This window comes from Pogoniulus pusillus, chromosome 17 (assembly GCF_015220805.1).
Source record: "Pogoniulus pusillus isolate bPogPus1 chromosome 17, bPogPus1.pri, whole genome shotgun sequence".
Lineage (NCBI taxonomy): Eukaryota > Metazoa > Chordata > Aves > Piciformes > Lybiidae > Pogoniulus > Pogoniulus pusillus.
Window position 1 is genome coordinate 8,117,666 of NC_087280.1, and position 10,464 is coordinate 8,128,129.

The window sequence follows — 10,464 nt, forward strand, 5'->3', positions numbered from 1 at the left end:
CTTTCTGAAAACCACAGGTTGAATGCAACACAAGAGAGGTAATCAGGTTTACAGTCAGTTAATATAAAATCATCCACTTGAACATACTTTGTCTGTGACAGTCAGTGATTCAGCATATAGACCCCCCCCCAGGCCATCCTGCTCTTTTTAAAATACACTGTTTTGCTCTTGAGTATTTGGACACTAGGTTATTTTATGAAGATGATCATCTTGTATGCTCTGTTAAGATGTCACTAAACAGACTTCATTGAAGCTAAATATGAAAGAATATATTTGTACACATAGCAATATAACTCTGTATTATATCTAAGGTATACAGTCTTGTGAATTGAATCCAGTGAATTATGGTTATATACTTTCTTTTTTTTCTTCTCTTTTTTTTAAGTAAAGGGACAGTTCTCAGATGCATCAAGTGAAACAAACAAAAAAAAAAAGATTGTTTCACCTAATTAAACAGCTAATGATAAGGAAACTGCCAGAATATTGCTAAAGTTCATCTTTTATCATCTCTTCTATCAGCATAATCAAAATAGTTGTTCCTACAAAATGAACTAATGAACTCTTCAGCACTTTGATGTACTCATATTGTCAACACAAAGTAAGTGCTATGCTAAGATTTCACCCTCACACATAGTATGCTTGTGAAATTGTGCCTATAGCATTTGTTTTAAAAGAGCAGTGCACCAACTTAGGACAATGCCTTGCAGAGGACCTGAGTTCTCTATAAATCAGAGTTGGCCTTAATCAATATAGTAGACTTAGAGCAGGTATAAAACCAATACAAGCCAAAAATTTTGCAGACTTACACAGTATCATCATCATCAGGGTTGGAAGAGACCTCACAGATCATCAAGTCCAACCCTTTACCACAGAGCTTCTTCACTTGAATGCCTTAATTTTTTTTCTTGATATTTTAACATTTGTCAAAAATCCTTCAGAGTGGTGGGGAATAAAAGGGCTTCCTTTCCTTACAGATTTTCACTTTACACAATCCAGTAAGACTAGTGTATGTGTAGGAAGACTGCTGTAGATTGTTGATTTAAAGAGCCTAAGCAGTCTTACTGCTTGTCAGGATAAAAGCAGCATACAGGTTTCAGGTCTTGCCATCTGGCCCAAATCAGCTATATCCAGAGCAGGCCTTTCTTTTCTTTACATGCAAGTCCTAGAGGCATCAGTTTTCACCTCTAAGGAAGGAGGTACATGCTGGAAACTGCTTATGGCAGTGAAGGGGAGGTTGTGCCTTCCTGAAAACAAAATACTTTGCTTGCACTCCATAATCTATACCAACATACATAGTAAAATATGCTTAACAGAACTTTGCTTTTCTTCATCCCCACCCTGATCTGTTGCCCTTTTACACCCACAAGTCACAGGATCACAGGATGCTAGGGGTTGGAAGGAACCCAAGATGATCATCCAGTCCAAACCCCTGCCAGAGCAGAACCACACAATGTAGCACAGATAACGGAGGCACACATCCAGACAGGCCTTGAAAGTCTCCAGAGAAGGAGACTCCACAACCTCTCTGGGGAGCCTGTTCCAGTGCTCTGTGACCCTTACAGTAAAGAAGTTTCTCCTTGTGTTGAGGTGGAACCTCTTGTGCTGCAACTTACAGCCATTGCTCCTTGTCCTATCACAGGGAACAAGTGAGAAAAGCCTGTCTCCCTGCTCCTGACCAGCCCTCAGATGTTTGTAAACATTTATTAAATCTCCTCTCAGTCTTCTCCAGACTAAAAAGTCCCAGGTCCCTCAGCCTCTCCTCATAAGCCATGCCCTCTAGTCTCCTAATCATCCTCGTAGCCCCTTCGCTGGACCCTCTCCAGCAGATTCCTGTCCCACTTAAACTGGGGAGCCCAAAACTAAATGCAGTGTTCAAGTGTTCTCTTCTTTCTCTTATCCCTTTGTCATTTGGGTCATTACATTCAATGTTGCCTGATGATCCTAAACTGGCCATCTGGTTTATAAGACTCTGTGTTAGAAATAAGGCCAGCTGTTAAGAAAGCTGTATTCCTGCCAGTCCAGTGATTTTTATGTTGTGTGACCAGGCTGGCTAATTCCAAGTGCAAAGTATTAAAGTATCTATTGAACTAATTTCTATGCAATTAACTTGTAAATGCACAGCTATTGAAGTATGTTGTGGCCCTTCTAACATCTATTGCATAAAAGAAGAGAGCATTATCCTCTTCACACTCAAAAAAGGAAAAGTCATGTGTCTACTTGCCTTTCTTGAGACTTAACCTTAGTGCTTCTGACTTCCTAAGAGCTGTTCTGTGTGTGGGGCAGATAATTTATGTTTGTAAATGGAACACAAAACATGAAATTTTGAACACTTTCAGTATTCTTCCTAAGATTACAGAATGTGTTTGTTGGGAGATCATGAGCTACTGCTTAGAAGAGGAAGAAAAATAATTCCTTTATCAGAAAAGAAAAATCATTCCCTAAGCATTTCCAATATATTTTAAATCAAACTTATCATTGTTATGATATCTCAATAGTGTGGGCAAGATTCAGACCTAGTGAAAGGGAGAAAATTCTATGTAAGAGAACTCACACCAGAACTCATCTCTTTGCTTCTCAGCCTTTAGCAACCAGAAGTTGAGTTCCCAATCTTCTATATCCCCATGTTCTATAATGGGCGATAGATAAACTACCACTGTAGGTGGAGAGGTGAGTGGCTTAGTTTTGATAAATCACTGATGTGTCCAGAGATATTCCAGTTTTGTCTACGTTGTGTTTGGGTGTCTTGAGGCTAGAGGCCTTGGCAGGAGTTGAGTATTTACCAGATTGTGAAGTTCCATCCTAGTCACTAAGGATCTGCATAGGAGGATCAGGAAGGACTGGAGAACCCCAAAATTAAAACAAAACCATAACTTTAAAAATATGTATAAAATAGTCTACTTGATCCTCATAATTGATTTTGGCAGAAAGATATACTTTATTATAACTTATTTTGTTATTTATAAATACAAGATGTCTATGGGAAATATGTAATTCTGAGCTTTGTCTATGGAACAAGCCACTGCACCAAAATATTTCAAACATTTAGAATAGTCAGATCTTTTTATTAGAAGGGACCTAATATGTATTTATTTACATATACCATTCTGATTTTGTCCAGCTCTTTCATTATACTAACCCAGCTTTTTAGGGAATTTTATAGCACAGGTATTACATATATATGTTTGTATATATGTCATGCTGTAAGTCCATAATACAATCGTCTAAACTCTCTGATTAGCCAGTTCCTTGAGTGAATTAAAGAGGAGGAGCACAGGCAAATTGCTTTCTGACTCGTTCAGGAATATGTATCCACAGCAATGCACCTGAACCAGAACTGTACAGCATCCTTTTCATATTGTATACATTTTCTCTTTGATGAAAAAAAATGTTAACTATTTTTGTTTATGACTAATTTATTTTCTATTGTTGTGAAAAATAAAGTAATTCAAGATGAATTTATGTGACATTCTTTATTTCTGATGTGGTTGATTTGTTCTTCCAGAGTTTCTGGAGAGTTAAGTATAAATATCAACGAGGGTGTAACATGCAGAAGGAATCCTTACTCATGTTTAGGAGTAGGCAGGATGTAATCATATTGCCAAAGGCTGCTTAAGCTGTGTTGCAGCCTTACACAAGTGGTAGCAGCATCCCGATAGGCGAGTCCTGCATGTTACACAGGGGAAAGGCAGCTGTTTCCTGGCGAGCTGTGAGGTCTGCGCCCCGTACGCTCTCGCCTTCGCTGTCAGTTCGCGGGAAGTGATGCTGTCACTCCCCATACAGGCTCAGCAAAGGAAGAGGTCTGTGTTTGCAGCATGAGGGACGCGGCTTCCCTGGAGCTTTGGAACCTTGTAATTGTTTGTGATTGCGTCTGGTGCTCAGTTAGTGGTTTAGCAGTGAAAGACCAGTAATGCAACAGTAACACAATCGAAGTGTGGATGCAGCTGAAGTGTGTGCGTACCATAAAACAACCTTGTACGCTGCAGAACCCATCTCCTACGTGCTGAGGGAAAGTGCAGTCTCTTGGTAGAGCTTCTCTTGGTAGCTGATGAAGGCTCGCACTTTTTTCCCCCCCACTTTAAGCAGAGCAGCACTGTTGGCATTTCATTATAAATGGCACTCTCATTTCACTATAAATAAGTAAAACGATGCCTAGGCCTCGCTCGGGCTAGTATAACGCTATGTGGCCTTTTGTCGTTGCTGTTAGGAGAGCTTCAGCGCAGTTGAGGGGCAGCGGAGGTCGCGGGTGGCTTGGGAGCAGCTGGCCGGAGCGGCGTGCCGAAGGCCTGGCCGGGCCCCGCTCCAGGCTGCCGCGCCCCGTTCCCGCCCAGAGCGCGTGCCGGCTGCCTCAGGCGGCCGCGTGCGGCGGCCCCGCGCCGCGCCGAGGGCAGGTGAGGGGAGGTGCGGCCAGCCGGGGCTGCCTGCCGCCGCGGACTCTGCGCGGGGCTGCCTGCCACCGCGGACTCGGCGCGGGGCTGCCTGCCGCCGCGGACTCTGCGCGGGGCTACGCGGAGAGCGCCGGCCCTGGTGAGGCTGAACGGGGCTCTTCCCCGCGGGATGGAGCAGAGCTGGAGGAGCGCAACAACATGGTGAGTGTAGGTCCACCCGGGGCTTTCTTTGCGGCTGAGGGGCAGAGCACAGGGGACGCGAAAGCGGCGCTTGTTTCCCTCTGCCTGGTGCAGGTGCCCGCCCTTACGTCTATGAGTGTTTAACTGGCATTGGGGGCTTTTAAAAGTAGAACACTTGAGTTACTAAGACATTGAATTATACAGTAATACATTCTTTGTTCTTCCATCATGTGCTCTTGAGGTTTAAAATAAAATTTCACTGTAAAATGGGGAGTCTTGTAGCAGATGCAGTACTTCGGTTTGGTTTTGTTTGCTTGGTGGGGTTTTCTGTTTGGGTTTTTTGTTTGGTGTGTGTCCACCCCCCTTTTTTTTCCTCACCTTTGCTCAGAAGTGCAGTGGTCGTGCTACCCATGGTCATTTGCACTTATTTTTTGTGGTGTACAAGCGTAATTGATGAAAATGAAGGTTTTCATGAGTGCCGTGAGTTTCTGAAGTGTGATGCTGTGGTCAAAGACCAACATCCAAAGCTCTGGAACCCAGAAGCAGCAGCTGGAAGCCTCTGGTGTTACCATCTGAACTCCAAGCTCCATAATACTTAGCTCCAGACAGCACTTACATTTTGAAACTGGTGTGGCAGCAGCATAGAATTGAATAGCAGCAGATTGAACTCAACCTATGACAGCTTCTTGTTAATAACTGGCTATGCACTAGTATTCATGGCTATGGTTACATGTAATGGCATACACATGATAGGGGCTTAAAACTTCCCAGAGGCCATGGTAAAAACACATTGATACCTCGTTTATGCTGTTTAAATCTCTTGTTTAACCAAATTACTCTTCAACAATATGTTGCTTATTACAGGATTACAAAACAACAGTTTGTTGCAGTTGTGTGTTTCACAGCTACTTTTTTAGTAGTTCTCTTAGTGCTCAGAAGATTAAATTGGGTCTTAGACTTCCTGTGTCAAGATGCAAAATGAGAATTTCGATTTTGGGGCCTCAAATTTGACCCTTTTCAGGAGTTGTACCCATACTGAAATGCCACTTCTCTTTGTTAAGAGCTTTTGTTTTCCGGTTTCCAAAGTGCATTCTCCATCACTGTATCAGTCTTTTCCTGGGCAGTGGGTTATATAGAAGTACGTAACTCTAATGTGTTCCAGGATGTCTCCTTTTGAATCCCTTCATTAGAATTGCTGCTGGTAGAAGATTAAGGGAATTTTGAAGGAAATGGTGTTCTTTTTGGCCTGTTTGTTTTGAGCATTCTTCTGTGCTTACTAACTTGAATTCGTGCGAAACACTGTGAGAGGCTTTTATCCACAGGATAGCTGCTACTGACTTCTGTGGAAATCAACACTTCCAGACCCACTACTTGTCTCTAATGGAGCCTTTTCCCCACACTTATTATGTAAAATTGAGAATATTTCTATGTTTAGCTAACTTAGGTAACTTATATGCTAGATTGCTAAGGAAAATAAGACCTAAATAAAATTGCATTAAGCCTTTAGTTCTGTTTCAACTGCTGGAAGAAAAACAAACTCATTGACTCTGTTGGCTCTAAAAATGCAAGTATTTTATATTTAGCACTGGTGTGGAGGCATAGCCAAGTTAAGTCTGGGTTGTGTTAATACTCCTCACCTAGAACAAACTACTATTCAGTAGATTTTTTTCTCTCAATGTTTTTTCCATACATACTTTGTGAAGAGAGAAAAATACCGTTGCTAGACCCCTTAGTATTGCTCTTCTGTTTTAGTAGAAATCTATGGATATTTTAGAAATGAATGGATTTCTAAAAGCTTAATGAATTGTATGAAATAACTAAAAGTAAAACCGGATATGCAGTAAGTAATGATGAACTCAGAACTGTCATGGGTGCTTCCATTCAAAAGCTTCTATTGCTGAATGTTTGCCAAAAGGTGTTTTTTGTTCTGGAGAACGGAACTGATGAGGAACAAATGTTCAGTCCTTAGTGAAGTAGCTTGGATTCAAAGCATAACAGGTAAGAGTCTGGGGTGTAAGTTACTGTTGGTGGTCCTCAGTAAGTTGAAGGGAAGTGCTCTATGGTTTCTTTCTCTGAATTAAGAAGAATGTTAAGATTGATATATCAGTTGTCTGTCTTCAGCCAGGCGACTTCTACAGCTGAAATTCATAGATTAATAGGTTGATAGAATGGTGTAGATTGGAAGGGACCTTAAAGATCATCTAGGTCAAACTCTCTTGCCATGGGCAAGGACAACCTCCACTGGACCAGGCTGCGCAAGGTGTCATCCAGTCTGGCTTTGAACATCTCCTGGGCTGGGGCATTCATGACCTCCCTGTTGCAAAATCTCACCACTCTCACTGTAAAGACCTTCTTCCTAATCTCCAGTCTAAATATCCCCTTCTTAAGCTTAAAGTCTCTTCTATCACTACAAGCCCTTGCAAAAAGTCTCTTCTTGGCTTTCTTGTAGGCCTCCTTCAAGGCACTGTAAAGTTCCTATAAGATCTCCCTGGAGCTTTCTTTTTTCCACACTGCAATTTTTAACTGAATTAGGTTTGCTTATTCTAGAAGTCTCTATATGTATTATGGAGTCCACAGTGTGAATTTATTTTAGGGATTTTGATGTAATTATTTTGATCATTAGGAGGTTAGTGAACAACAAGAGTCTTGCAAGTGCAGGAGGGAGAAAGACAATTTAATTTTCAAGAAGGAAGATTGCATTTACCATGTATAAATACAAAGTTATTTTCTGGCTGTGGGGGGAAATAACAATGAAATTGTTGTAGGATAAAGCATAATTTAAACAGATGTCTATTTTTGAATGTTGCCTCAGGACAGGAAGATGGACTAAGCAGTCTTTTGAAACTTCTATTCTTGACTCTACAGCAAAAATGATCAGAATAATAAAATTATTCTGTTTGTCTTTGGTGTTCATTTTTGGTGTTCTGTGTCTTATGAAAACTCTGCTTCTTTTTGTACAATACACATATCTGGAGTAGGGGGCATGATGACTGCTTTTTTGATAGGAGATCTGGCAGCAGTGGATATGTAGATTAAATTTATATACAACCTCCCCCTTGCTAGAACATCCAATTTCTTTTTTATTTGAATGAGCTCTGAATTGAGTAGTTTCTCTCTAGAAATAGATGAAATTAATTGATTTTTTTTTTTGCCTTTTAGCAAAATTTTGTCTTCTGATGCCATTAGATGTGTCATACTCAGGAAAGGTGCTAGACCATAGTGCTGAGATGTAAAAAACCTGGGATTCTGTATGTTCCTGTGGATAATTTTCCCTCTTTTCTGTTCGGTCAGGTTGTCTACAATGTACAAAGATTAAATATACTTTTATTGATTTGTGGCTGTATTTTTAACGCGTGATAAATGACAAATAGTGTTTGTACAGTTCTGGCTTATTTGCTATACTTAATTTCATCATATTTTGCCATCAAATTCTGTTTGAAGAAAATCTCTTATGATGTAGAAAATAAAATCTTGAGAGGCTGAGAAATGCATTTATAGTGACAAACTCATTTATCTAAAAGTCCTTGTGACATGCAAAAGAAATGGTATCAGAATAAATGTTCTTACAGTTTCTTCATCAGAATGATAGCAAACCAACAGATGTCCTGTGTGAAATTAAAATGTACAAGAATAGCTATCCTGAAAAAAAAACAGAAGTAATCTAAATGGTAAAAGCAGTATAAGCTTTTAATTGCTTATTGAATTAGTCATTTAAGTTTATATACTCCTATAGAGCTTAACATTCTTAATTAAAAAAAAATCCTGACTGAAGCTTTAAGAGTTTTTGTAACATAATGTGGGTGGGTAGTCCATGCAGGCCGTACCAAGGCTTGCAACGATGACAGAGCAGACCAAAGTGGATTGGTTTTTTAATGTGCTTTACAAGATTGCTTTACCTTATTCCAGGTGACTGTTACAGCATGTCCTTTATTGGCAGTGTTACTTAACACATCTCCATCTGTAGTCTTTGTGACACATAGTTTGCCTGAATCTGAGCCTGTTTTTTCATTTTTATTACAGATTAATCTGTTTCAGCAAACATAGGGGACTTTTTCCCTTTCTTCCTATTACCTGGAAGTGTGTTGCAGGGATCCTACCAATTCAAGCCTACTGACACAGATAAACAATTAAAATTGAGTTGTAATACTGAAAAGCTAGAGTGTAAAAGGTTGACAAAGAACAGCAATGTGTTCATCTGTGTGCTGCAGGCGCATAACCCACCTGACAGGAATTAATCAGAGAAGTGTTTAACATGACACGTTTTCCTTTTAAATGATAAAATGAAAGTATGGCTTAAAATTTGAAATGGCACCTCCAAAAGTATATATGGGTTGGTCAGCTTTGCAAGCAAACTGAACTTGGCATGAACAGGATTTTGCCTATGAAGGAAACTTTCTTGCTTTAGCCATTGCAGAAACTCTTTTAAAAATACATGGATTTTTTTTTTGTCTGATATGTGTAAATAGGAAACGTAATTAGTCACTTCACTTTAATTGATTTGGATATTTTTGTCTCCTGACTCTTAAAGTTTACGTACCAAAATGACTGGCAGTCTTGCATTTGGGAAGTCTAAGACTAGAATAAACATTGAGTCCCCAGGGATGGAAGAGTAGTATCTTCTGAAGTAGGTGGTGATTGGAAAACATTATGTTGAATATTCTATTCTAAATTAAGCGAACATTTACATAAAACTTGGGTCATATGTTGCCTTTAAGCCATGTTTTTGCAGACAGAACACAAAGCTTTTCAAAGCTTCTTAGGAGAGCATTTTTGAAAGTGCTGTACATGATTTCCTTTGGCAGGAATCAACCCCAGCAGACTGAAAAATCTAAGAAAACCCAGTCCTTTCATTTTTAGAGATTAGCAGTGCAAATTTAAGTCAGTCCCTCATACTAGTCCAAAAGAAAAATACACTTTTATCAAAATTCTACCCAGACTTGCAAGCAGGCCTATACCACTAACTAATTTCAAAGACTGACCTCTGAAAAGAAAACAACATCACAATTTTGTCAGTAAGAGCAGTTGCCCAGAGTTTTTGACTAGATTAAATCAACTGGGTTGTAATGAAAGCAGCTGATTTTAATGAATCTGTGCTTTTTAGGAATCATGCTGTGTAGAGCATCAAATGCACCTGTCTCAAGAGTTCTTAGAACGAGCAAATGGCCAAGCTGTCCTTTTACTAGTATACCCTAGTAGTTATAGCCTTCAGGCTTTCAGAAGGCAGTAACTTTGGGCTTGTGGGGACTGCGTTTCTATGTGGACTACATGATAAGGAAGTAATTTTTACTAAGTGAAGTGTTACAATGAAACTAGGGAGATCTGTTCATTCTTTCATTACTTCATTTCTTTGTACTGTTTCTACTCTTATTCTAGAAAGAAATTGCAGCAGTGGAGATGGTGGGGGGCAAATACAATGTATTTTCTTTCCTTTTTCTGGTCTTCAACTGTCCAATGGTCATGACTTCCTACTTGCAGAGTGCCTTTCTTAAGTGTGAAAATTGATTAAAGCGACTCTACTGCACCACACTGAATGTGTAAAACCATCCTTTTGTTTCTTTAAATAAGGCTTAGATCTATTTGTTCTTTTGAATTCTTAGATTTTGCTTGTCAGCCATAGACCATGTTGCTTTGCTTTATGAAAACTTCAGTGCAATATCCCTGTATTTTCTGTCTGCTCTCTTTTGCTTCTTGTTTGTCTTGTAGTTCATAAAATATGCAGAGATGTTTTCTCCTCTATGTTTATCCTGATTCCTTGCACATCAGCATTCTGATTTGTGGCTGAAGTTCCTTGCAAGACACCTGTTATACTAATAGTAAATGCCTAGGCAAATAATTTATTAAGTACTAAAAAATGTTTTAAAATCACGAATTTATGGTACATTTGTATTGTCCTAGACAT